We start from the raw sequence: 12,509 nt of genomic DNA, 5'->3' as shown, positions 1-12,509 counted from the left end.
TTGTTGTTCCGCACAGTAACAATTTTCAAGTGACAAGTATATGAATTTATAAAGTGTAGTGAGTGTCCTGTTCAGATAAACTGAAATAAGGCGTGTTTATAAATATTTTGATTTTCTATGGTTTATCGCTAACGAAAAATGGTGTAAAATTGGTCAGGTATATCATTTTTAATTTTTAAAAACCGAAATCTGGATTGAAGGATAGTTCCGGTACCTCTCTTGTATACAACCTGTTTCACGTCTTGTGTCTTTTAGTAACCTTAGATACCGTACATTGTGAAGTAATAAGTAAACAAAAATTACTTTCATGTCACATGAGAATGGTATTGATAACTTGGTGTCATTTTGAAGGGTACAGCAGACAATGAACAATGAACTGATAATCAAGTTAACAGTAGTTTTTGATATTCCAAACATTAAACGTCAAATGTATTCCTCAAGAATTGAAAATCTCGTGGGTAATCCAAGCAGTGGGGGTCGGATTTTTATACCATTAAATTTGTCTTATTAGGATCTCTCTCGGTCACGATTGAGTGTCACGTCAAGCAACGGGAACTTAGTATTTAATAGCAGGAGCAATAGTAAGAAGGCAGTATTTTGTCGCAGAGGGTCACTAATCTCTTTTTATTGCTTACGAAAAAACCAGTCTTCATCAAGCATTATGTGACAGATATGTGCCTTTTAGGCTTAATTATGCCCTCTTCAGACTACAAAACTAAAATACGAGACTGTTGCTACTGTCAGGGACAATTGGAGTGCGTCGTTACAATTCGTTGGACTTAGTGTTGGTGTTCACACAGTAAACGTTGGCAAAACGCAGACACTCTCGTTGTGTCAGGCGTGGATGCGTTCGACGCCATCTCTTAGAGTCATCAGTCTTCTGACCGGTTTGATGCGGCCCACCACGAATTCCTCTCCGGCACCAACCTCTTCATCCCAGGGTAGCACTTGCAACCTACGTCCTCAATTATTTGTTTGACGAGTTACAATCTCTGTCTTCCTCTACAGTTTCTGCCCCCTAAAGCCCCCTCTAGTACCATGGAAGTCATTCCCTCATGTCTTAACAGATGTCCTATCATACCATCATCCTGTCCCTTCTCCTTGTCAATGTTTTCCACACATTCCTTTCCTATCCTAGGCTGCGCAGAACCTCCTCTTTCCTTACCCTATCAGTCCACTTGTTTTCAACAATCGTCTGTAGCACCACATCACAAAAGCTTCGATTCTCTTCTGTTCCGGTTTTCCCACAACCGATGTTTCACTACCATACAATATTTCCTCAAATTAAGGTCTCTCTTTGATACTAGTAGACTTCACTTGGAGAGGAATGCCCTTTTTGCCAGTGCCAGTTTGCGTTTGATATCCTCCTTGCTCGGTCCTTTATTGGTTACTCTGCTACCTATGTAGCAGAATTCCGTAACTTCATCTACTTCGTGACCATCAATCCTGACGTTACGTTTCTCGCTATTCTCGTTTCTAGTACTACTCACCACTTTCTTCTATCTTCGATTTACACTCAATCCATATTCTGTACTGATTACACTCTACATTGCATTCAGCAGATGATGTAGTTCGTACACATTTTCACTCAGGCAAGCAATATCATCAGCCAATCGTGTCACTGATTTCCTTTCATCTTGAATTTTAATTCCACTCCGAACTTTTCTTTTATTTCCATCATTACCTCTTCGATGTACATATTGAACAGTAGGGACGAAAGACTACATTCCAGTCTTACAACCTTTTTAATTCGAGCACTCCGTTCTTGGTCGTCCAGTCATATGATTCCGTCATGGCTCTTGCAGGTATTGTATATTAACCATCTCTCCCTATAGCTTACCCCTATTTTTCTAAGAGTTTCGCACATATTGCACCATTTTACACTGTCGAACGCTTTTCCCAGGTCGACATATCCTATGCATGTGTCTTGATTTTTCTTCAGTTTTGCTTCCATTATCAACCTCAACGTCAGACTTGCCTCTCTGCTGCCTTTACCTTTCCCAAAGCCAAACAATAACACATCCTCAATTTTTTTTCCATTCTTCTGTATATTATTCTTGTCGGCAATTTGGATTCATGATCTGTTACGTTGGTTGTGCCACAATTCTCGCACTTGTCAGCGCTTGCAGTCTTCGAAATTGTGTGGATCATATTTTTCCGAAAGTACGATGGTACGTCTCCAGACTCAAACCTTCGACACACCAACGTGAGTAGTCGTATTCTTGCCACGTCCCCCAACGTTTCTTAGAAATTCTGATGGAATGTTATCTATACCTTCTGCTTTACTTGATCTTAAGCCCTCTAAAGCTCTCTTAAATTGTGATTCTAACACCAGACCACATCAGACAAATCTTCCACCTCATAGAGACCTTCAGTGTTGTCTTTTCACCTATCCTCTCTCTCCACTGCATTTAACAGTGGAATTCCTGTTGCACCTTAATGTTGCCACCCTTGCTTTTAATTTCACCTAAGGTAATTTTGACTTTCCTATATGCTGAGTCAGTCTTTCCGAAAATCTTTTCTTTGTCGATTTCTTCATATTTTTCATGCAGCCATTTCGTCTTACCTTTCCTTCATTTTCTATTTATTTCATTCCTTAGCGACTTGTATTTCCGTATTCCTGAATTTCTCTGAACATTTTTGTACTTCCATCTTTCATCGAGCAAAATGTTTTTCTTTCTATTTCTGTGATTGTATTTTTAGAAAAATCCATTCCACTTCATCTCTGCTGCCTATTGGAGTATTCCTTATTGCTGTATCAATGGCCTTAGAGAACTTCAAGAGTACCTCGTCATTCCTTAGCACTACCGTATACCACTTCTTTGCTTATTGATTCTTCCTGGTTAAACTCTTAAACTCCAGCCTGCTCTTCATCACTATTAGATTGTGATCTGAGTCTGTACCTGCCCTTGGGTACGCCTCACAATCCAGTATCTGATTTCAGAATCTCTGTCTGACCATGATGTAATGTAACTGAAATCTTCCCGTATCGCCCAGCCTTATCCAAGTATACCTCCTCCACTTGTGGTTCTTGAACAGGGTATTCGCTATTACTAGCTGAAAATTATTTACCGAACTCAATTAGTCTTTCTCGTCTCTCATTCCGTGTCCCAAGCCCATATTCTCCAGTAACATTTTGTTCTACTCCTTCCCCTACAACCGCATACTACACTCCTGGTTCAAATGGTTCAAATGGCTCTGAGCACTATGGGACTCAACTGCTGTGGTTATCAGTCCCCTAGAACTTAGAACTACTTAAACCTAACTAACCTAAGGACATCACACACACCCATGCCCGAGGCAGGATTCGAACCTGCGACCGTAACAGTCGCACGGTTCCGGACTGCGCGCCTAGAACCGCGAGACCACCGCGGCCGGCACTACACTCCTGGAAATGGAAAAAAGAACACATTGACACCGATGTGTCAGACCCACCATACTTGCTCCGGACACTGCGAGAGGGCTGTACAAGCAATGATCACACGCACGGCACAGCGGACATACCAGGAACCGCGGTGTGGGCCGTCGAATGGCGCTAGCTGCGCAGCATGTGTGCACCCCGCCGTCAGTGTCAGCCAGTTTGCCGTGGCATACGGAGCTCCATCGCAGTCTTTAACACTGGTAGCATGCCGCGACAGCGTGGACGTGAACCGTATGTGTAGTTGACGGACTTTGAGCGAGGGCGTATAGTGGGCATGCGGGAGGCCGGGTGGACGTACCGCCAAATTGCTCAACACGTGGGGCGTGAGGTCTCCACAGTACATCGATGTTGTCGCCAGTGGTCGGCGGAAGGTGCACGTGCCCGTCGATCTGGGACCGGACCGCAGCGACGCACGGATGCACACCAAGACCGTAGGATCCTACGCCGTGCCGTAGGGGACCGCACCGCCACTTCCCAGCAAATTAGGGACACTGTTGCTCCTGGGGTATCGGCGAGGACCATTCGCAACCGTCTCCATGAAGCTGGGCTACGGTCCCGCACACCGTTAGGCCGTCTTCCGCTCACGCCCCAACATCGTGCAGCCCGCCTCCAGTGGTGTCGCGACAGGCGTGAATGGAGGGACGAATGGAGACGTGTCGTCTTCAGCGATGAGAGTCGCTTCTGCCTTGGTGCCAAGGATGGTCGTATGCGTGTTTGGCGCCGTGCAGGTGAGCGCCACAATCAGGACTGCATACGACCGAGGCACACAGGGCCAACACCCGGCATCATAGAGTGTGGAGCGATCTCCTACACTGGCCATACACCTCTGGTGATCGTCGAGGGGACACTGAATAGTGCACGGTACATCCAAACCGTCATCGAACCCATCGTTCTACCATTCCTAGACCGGCAAGGGAACTTGCTATTCCAACAGGACAATGCACGTCCGCATGTATCCCGTGCCACCCAACGTGCTCTAGAAGGTGTAAGTCAACTAACCTGGCCAGCAAGATCTCCGGATCTGTTCCCCATTGAGCATGTTTGGGACTGGATGAAGCATCGTCTCACGCGGTCTGCACGTCCAGCACGAACGCTGGTCCAACTGAGGCGCCAGGTGGAAATGGCATGGCAAGCCGTTCCACAGGACTACATCCAGCATCTCTACGGTCGTCTCCATAGGAGAATAGCAGCCTGCATTGCTGCGAAAGGTGGATATACACTGTACTAGTGCCGACATTGTGCATGCTCTGTTGCCTGTGTCTATGTGCCTGTGGTTCTGTCAGTGTGATCATGTGATGTATCTGACCCCAGGAATGTGTCAATAAAGTTTCCCCTTCCTGGGACAATGAATTCACGGTGTTCTTTTTTCAATTTCCATGAGTTTAGTTCCCCATGACTATTAGATTTTCATCTCCCTTTCATATAGTTTTTCTCTCTCTTTATTGTCAGCTTGCAACATCGGCTTGTATACCTGAACTATGGTTGTAAGTGCTCTTTTGCTATCGATTCTGACAAGAACGATCCTATCACTGAAGTGTTCACAGTAACATATTTTCTGCCCTACCTTTCTATTCGCAACAAATTCTACAACTGTTATAGCCTTTTCTGCTGATGTTGATATTACCCTAGACTCATCTGACCAGAAATCCTTGTCTTATTTCCATTTCTCTTCACTGACCCATACTCTACCTAGATTGAGCCTTTGCATTTCCCTTTTCAAGTTTTCTTCCTTCGCTACCACATTCAGGCTTCTGACATTCCACGCCCCAACTCGTCGGTTATTCATTCTTCTTCTGATGCTCACCTCCCCCTTTGCAGTCCCCGCCCGGAGATCCGAACGGGGATCTATTCCAGAATCTTTCACCAATGGAAAGATCATCATGACACTTTCTCAAATACTGGCCACATGTCTGGTGAATACACGTTACGTGTCTTTAATGCAGTGGTTTGCATTGCTTCTGCATACTCATGAAGTTCCTCATTGCAGTACTTCAGCCATCAGGTGCAGTTTCTCACCCAAAGGTCAAGAGAGTTCTCTGAACCTTAGTCTGCTCCTTCACCTTATTTGACAAGGCCTGTCAATGTTGATTATTAATCAAATATTTAAGCGGTGGCGAGTTTCGACCCTGGGGCCAATTGCGTTCTAATCACTAATCAAAGACGCAACCACTTCTCTACACCTCTCTCTCTCTCTCTCTCTCTCTCTCTCTCTCTCTCTCTCTCTCTCTCTCTGTCTTCTTTTTTTTTTAATTACAAACTAACGACTAACGGCCAGCTGCTGCAATATGCTCTTTCAGTAATGAATATATGTGACGACTTTTTCACTGCACTTTTCAGTGAAACTGAAAGCAAGCCCGTTTCGATAAATTGTGAATTTTGTGCATAGCTTTTTTATGCTGGCTTCGTTACCAGCTCTTGATGCTTTTTTCCTGGGAGAAGAAATATGTAATTTCCGAGGATTCTTCTGATCGTTGAGTCACTGCACCCGTGTAAAAATTATAGTTCGTTGATTTGCGCTGTTGTATTTTAGAATTCTCGGACGACTGCTTCACCAAATAATTCACAGCTTCCATATTAGTATGACACGTATCTGCTCATATGAACTACAAAATTCAAATTGTTCCTTACGCCTGAACAAAAACATGTCCCGACGTCTTAAAGTAACTTCACAAGACACTTTTCTCTAACAACTCTCACCGCCAAGTGCGAGAGAGAGATCAACGATTGCTATTGTAGGCCAAAGAGTTTAAATCATTTACATCGCTGGTAAAGAAGTGGTCTGAAGTAACTAATACATGTTGTTTGTATAAATTTACCAAAATTAAGTGGAAAGTAGTGATAGATATAGTTTCGTGTTAGATAACTTAAAATTATTCTGATCATGCAAAATTAAAGAAGCACTGCATGAACTACATTTTCATATGCATTAGTTTATATGAAGTTACTGCGTTACAAATTCCTATCGATACCGGAGTTCATAATGTGCATTACGCTTGATTATGTCACACTTCTACAACTTCAACACACCGTATTATCATTCTTTGACGATTCTATCCTCAATTTAGTCCTCAACTGCGCCTCCAAGTCTGTCTGTATCGTTCGGTTAAACGCCGTACGTCGATAAAAACACTGAAACAAATAAATTCCTTAAGGCAGTTATTGCGATATTGTCATAACAATTGAACATTTGTGTCAGTATACGATTCAATACTGTTTGTGTGTATCACGAACAGTCATCTTAACAAATTAATCTATCCACACAAGAACCCTCGGCCGAGTGAAAAATTCAATGTGATTGACCATTCCCCATTACACGCCCCATGAGAGAAAATCTGATTGTACTTTTGGACACAATATACATCCTAGGGGAGAACAATTTGTTGATGTTTTTGAAATCCCTGATCTTCAGTGATAATAGAATCTGAAGCCTGTCTGGAGGCGTTTTACTTTTTTTAATCTCAGCTGGGAACAAATTTTCGGTTGTCACGAGAGACAAACTTGAGCAGTAAATTTTTATCACTTTCCAATCACAGACATGAAATGAACTTCATCACATAAGAAACTGAACCATAATATGCACAGCAGCCTTTAGTGTAATTTCGCACATTTTAGGTCCCGCTTCCATGCTGTATCGTATGAAGATAATTCGTTACGATAGGCTTGTAAAAGCTACTGATAGAGGACAAATTGATTTTATTAATGCCAGCTGAATACTAAGCGTGAAACTTACCTAGAAGCCTTACAGCAAGCAGTTTGCTTTGTATGCACAGGGCTCAGAGGCTGCTCCGAGTGGGAATTCCCAGTACGTCAGACAGTGTCGACGATTTGCTCTCTGGGACCAGGGACTGAGTCAGCCTGGAAACCGCCGGCTGGCCCCGGGGAACCATACGTCTCAGTGACCGCCACGCCACCGCCTCCCCAAAAACAGGCCGCGACAGCGCTCTCAGCTATCGACAATAGCGGTGGGTCTCAAGGGAAGGCAAAGTCGGGGTGATACCCTCCAAAGGAATCGGCTGAAGGCTGCAGACAGTCTCTTTGTCTTTTCTTTGTGAAACCTCTGCCTTTGATCAAACAAACAGTGGTCAAGTGATTATGCTGTACCATGGATTTCACCTTAAAACCAAGATTTCGTTCCCATCTGGGACGGACATTTTCATGGGGGATCGTAGCTTCTTTGAGTGTCCGATTAAACGCTGTCTCGCTGGTGTCTCGTCCGCAGATGGGGACGAAGCGTTGGGTTTTGACGTGAAATCCACTGGACCACGGCACAATCGCTGGGAACATTTGATTAATTGTGACATTTGGGAGCCTGAAAGTTTACGTTTTACAATCATTGGTAAGTCGGTAACAAGCTAGGAAAAATGTCCATATTTGAGCGGCGACTATGTAGAGAAGTATTTGTAAAGTATAGTTAAGTGTTGCAAATAAAACATTTTTTTTAATTTTCGCCTTGGTTTCCACTTTCCTACCGATTGGAAGTCGAAAAACCAAAATAGCCCTCGATTATCATTTAACACCCGGGCCGCAAAAGAGGCCGATTTAGAACCTAATAGAAATATAATAATCTGAGAGCAAGGTTAAAGAAAGGGCTGCAGCATTCTGTGGTTTTCCCGCTGTGCCAATCTTTCCATTTTGCTTTAAAATCAAGTAGAAGAGAAAGCGTTATTGACGAATAATTTCAGATGTCAGTCCTTGTAGAAGCCATTTTACGAATGAATGTTCACACGGGACAGCGATCTCCGAGCCCCAGACTGAAAGTTTCCACAGGGAAGGAACAGTCTGGGTGCTCAGCTACAGAGGTGAGCAGAAGTTAAGGACGAAAGCAGCTTTTGTATCACGTGTCACTGCCAAATAATATAACTTGATGAAACTTGAATCATACATAGAAAGAAGTGCTAAAGTACCTTACAGTACCATATAGTACCGTACTATACAGTCCTGTACAATACCGTACAGTACCATACCATACACTGCTGTTCCTTACCAACTGTACTATACCATTCAGTACCGTACCATACAGTACCGTACAGTACCATACCGTACCGTACAGTACTGTACCATACCTTACAGTACCGTACAGTACTGTACAGGACTGTACCATTCCTTACCGTACCGTACAGAATCGTACTGTACAGTACAGTACAATACGGTACAGTACAGAAGGTAACTGAAAGAAAGACGCTAGGATACGAAACAAGTGCCACTTTCGCTGTACATTACAAAAGGCAGAGCATATTTCTTCATAGGATGTGTGATAACTACGGATGTCAGTGCATACTCTGTAACATGCCCCATGCTGGCCACAAAGTTGGTATTTAGTTGTGGCGGTAGGGTGTTCCATTCTTCCACCAGCGCCGTCGACAACGGCTAGATGGTCGCTGGTGAATGTATGTGGGAGTGCTGCCCCCCCCCCTCCTTTCCCCCTCCCCCCCAGTCCATCCGTCACGTGCTCGATGTCTCTTAAGTCGAATGAAATGGCAGGTGACTCCATTCGCTGAATATCCTCACTTCCCAAGCACTGCTCTACCTTCGTTGTTCTAAGCGTCACACATTGTCATTCATAAAAATTAATTCATTTCCGAATACACCTCTGAAAAGACGCATGGGGGAAACGAGTAGCCCAAATAACATTGACCAGTGAGCGTTGTTGCCGGGTATGGGTGCTGACGAGTCCTCTCCATTTGACTCGGTTCTCCCACCACTTTTCTTTCTCCTGTCCTTTCCACAGATATTCTCGCTCCCGTTTTCCACCGTGTTCTTGGGCGCTGGTTCAAATGACTCTGAGCACTATGGAACTTAGCATCTGAGGTCATGAGTCCCCTAGAACTTAGAACTACTTAAACTTAACTAAGGATATCACACACATCCATGCCCGAGGCAGGATTCGAACCTGTGACCGTAGCGGTAGCGCGGTTCCAGGCTGAAGCGTCTAGAACCGCTCGGCACACCGGCCGGCTCTTGGGCGCTGTCTACGCTTTTCCATCCATCTTTAGTTTTTCCATAATTTTGGGAAGTCTCTGCCCACGCATCGTCTTAACATGTCCATACCATCTTAATCTCTTTTATTCGATTTCTTCTCTCATACTTTCATGTTAAACGTCCTTTCTAATGTCTACATTCTTGTTTTTCCCTTAACTACTCTGAGAAATTTCATTTGCACTGCTTACAGTCTGCTCCAGTCACTACCGGCAATTATGCCACCTGACTCCAAAACGATTATGTTCGGCAACGCTAGACTAATTAGCGCACCCAGGAATGTCGTCGAACGTGGTCGTTTTGATGGTCGAAATGGGATTGTGTGATTTTAGGTCGTGTTATGTGACTGTTAGCAGTAGGCTCTTCCTCGTAGACATTGGACAGTCTGTTTGGAAACATCAACAGATCGGGAAACTTCATTGGTTGGGGTATCATAACCACGTCAAAGCATGATAACTCCTTTATGAAATTCTGTCACGTTTTCGCATCGAACGGTCTTGCTGCACTGATGCGTTACAACCGACTGACATTTACACACTACTTCACTATCATGATTTACACTACCGCCTGATCCCAGTTGTACATCATGTAAGATACTTGTGTGGTAATATCTGGTGCTGCAAGCTTACAAATAATTTATAAATGTGGTGGAATCGAAAACTCTGCAAGAATTATTTAACCTTTGAGCCGGTGGGTTTATGGCGCCAGGTGATATCGATTCTTACTTCCATCTTTGATCGTTGCCCCTGTGCCTTGTTCTTTTTGCATCTTTGAGCCAGGTTATTTATGGTGGCGCACGTGCGCAAGTCGAGGAGAGTGGGTCCGCGCATGAGCAGAGTCAGTCTGTTACGTGACGTACTTTCGATGTTGTCGTTGTGGGGAGTTGGCGACACCATGTCACGTGGCACGGCCGTGTGCCGTGAGGGCCTTTTGAGTTGGAGCAACGAAGAAGCATGGGCCACTGCCGGAAGGTATTAAAGTTTTATTTACACGTATGGCCAGTAGTGACAAGGATTTGCTAATATCTCGAGAGTTATGTTGATGGATGGCGTGTGAATTTCACATGAAGACGAAAAGATTAATCCCCAAGCTTTCGTGGTGGCTTCCTCCTTCTATATATAGTGAATATTATTGTGTACTTAAGGACTGTTGACTGTGGCAGTTGCTCGTGCTAGTGGCCAGCAAAAGCTTCCACTGCAGTGGTGGCGAGGCAAGTTATGTTCTGGAACGGCCATGCAATTATGTTACTAAAGTAGCTAGAAATAGCGCCCCGCATTTGTAAGTTTGGATTTGGTGCTTAGTGGCACTCTGAAGGTAGCTGGTTCACTTGAACGTCATTTCTTAATTTAGTTATAGATTTAGAAATTTCTGGGGTTACGAATTAGTGGTAGATGTTGTTTCTGAATAACTTCTTTGTGTATGGAAGGCAAGTGGCCATGATAAATCGAGGCCACATTGTGTTTTATTTTCGGAAAGAGGCCGTGTGTATTTTGGTCTGTGGCCATAGGGGCCGTGCTTATTGCATTAGCGATCTATTGAAGTGACATAAGTTTTCTATTATAATTTCAAATACCTGTCTGAAGGTTGACTGTCCCGTTAGGTCCTGCACGCTTGATTATTGTGGTGTCAGCCGTTCAGCAAAGACAGATTATCTTGGAAGGTGGACCTTAAGTCATTGTATGTGGACTGACACATCTTTTCACGTATTATCTAGATTTTTTTTGGGGGGGGGGGGGGTCGAAGGAAACTAAGCTCCTTAATTCTGTTCATTGGTTAACCTGTAATATGTTTACATTAAGGTATTGCTTTTCTACATACATATTTGTGCAGCTTATATATACTACAGTGTTTGTAGTGTGACGGAAATCGCAGGGCTTGAACTCAGGGCCGTCCGGACCCCGTTAACGCGCGATTTCTCAATTCCATTCAACGAGAGGCTTGCTTTAGGCAAAAGATTTCCTACTGCCCAAATTTAAGTGTAAGTTCACCCTTTAGATCGTGTGTTTGTGAAATTGTAATAGATTACCATTTGCTGGCGTCCATCACATGTTCATCAAATTGTGTTTTGCCTTAAGCGTGGATAAAGTCTACAATCTTCCGGACATTGAGTGCTAAGTGTAAACTCACTCCGTCTTCAGGCCACGAGTGGCCTACCGGGACCATCCTCGGTCGAGGATGCGGATACGAGGGGTGTGGGGTCAGCACACCGCTCTCCCGGTCGTAAGATGGTGTTCTTGACCGAAGCCGCTTCTATTCGGTCGAGTAGCTCCTCAATTGGCATCAAGTGGCTGAGTGCACCCCGAAAAATGGCAACAGCGCAAGGCAGCCCGGATGGTCACCCATCCAAGTGCTGACCACGCCCGACACTGCTTAACTTCGGTGATCTGACGGGAACCGGTGTATCCACTGCGGCAAGGCCGTTGCCTGCAAAGTGACAACAGAATAATTAATAGTACCTTTCAGGTCAGATATCATCGATAAATTTTTGTTGTTGTTACCGGCACTTACAGGGGCCGTTGTCAAAATTAAATACTAATTGTGGATAGGGCCTTGATATGCAAATGTTCTTAATTGATTATAACTGCTGATTAATCCATGTGTATGTGTCATCAATAAAGAAGTGTTGCAAGTACAAACTGGTTGTGTTACTGGTATACAAGGTTAAAGTGTGCAATCGCCACACCACTACGTGGTAGAGAGAAAATGTAACAAGAAAGTATAACGAGGAAAAACACAGTAGAGGCGAAAGAAATAGAAAAACACAGTAGAGGCGAAAGAAATACTCCTTCACTGTGGAGAAGTCAGTAATTGTAAGGGAAATGTTCCGCCTGCGTCGTCCGGAGGGTCAGCGAGACAGCCGGCTTTCACAGTTGAAACCTGAACTTTAACAGCACGCAGGTCAACTACAGCCTTAGTGGCGCAGGGCCACACTGTGCTACTGCCGGGTGAAACGATTAGCGAATCTGCCGGAGCGGGCAGTTGGGTGCAGAGTTGCGCGGTAAACGTAATTAGCCAAACGGCGAGTAGAGGACTGGCCGCGTGAGCTGGCGCACTCTGCGGTCCGGAACGCTGGCAGTCCGGCGCGAGCCAGCCGCCTCCACAGTGTCCTCTG

At 44.5% G+C, this 12,509-nt stretch overlaps 1 pseudogene; it reads right to left on the bottom strand.

The window, feature by feature from the left end:
• Nucleotides 1-11,704: 11,704 nt before the first annotated feature.
• On the bottom strand, nt 11,705-11,822 carry LOC126287426 (5S ribosomal RNA; annotated as a pseudogene).
• Nucleotides 11,823-12,509: the final 687 nt, after the last annotated feature.

The sequence above is a fragment of the Schistocerca gregaria genome, chromosome 1 (genome assembly GCF_023897955.1).
Source record: "Schistocerca gregaria isolate iqSchGreg1 chromosome 1, iqSchGreg1.2, whole genome shotgun sequence".
In the NCBI taxonomy this organism is placed as follows: Eukaryota; Metazoa; Arthropoda; class Insecta; order Orthoptera; family Acrididae; genus Schistocerca; species Schistocerca gregaria.
This window is presented reverse-complemented; position numbering and strand designations above follow the sequence as displayed.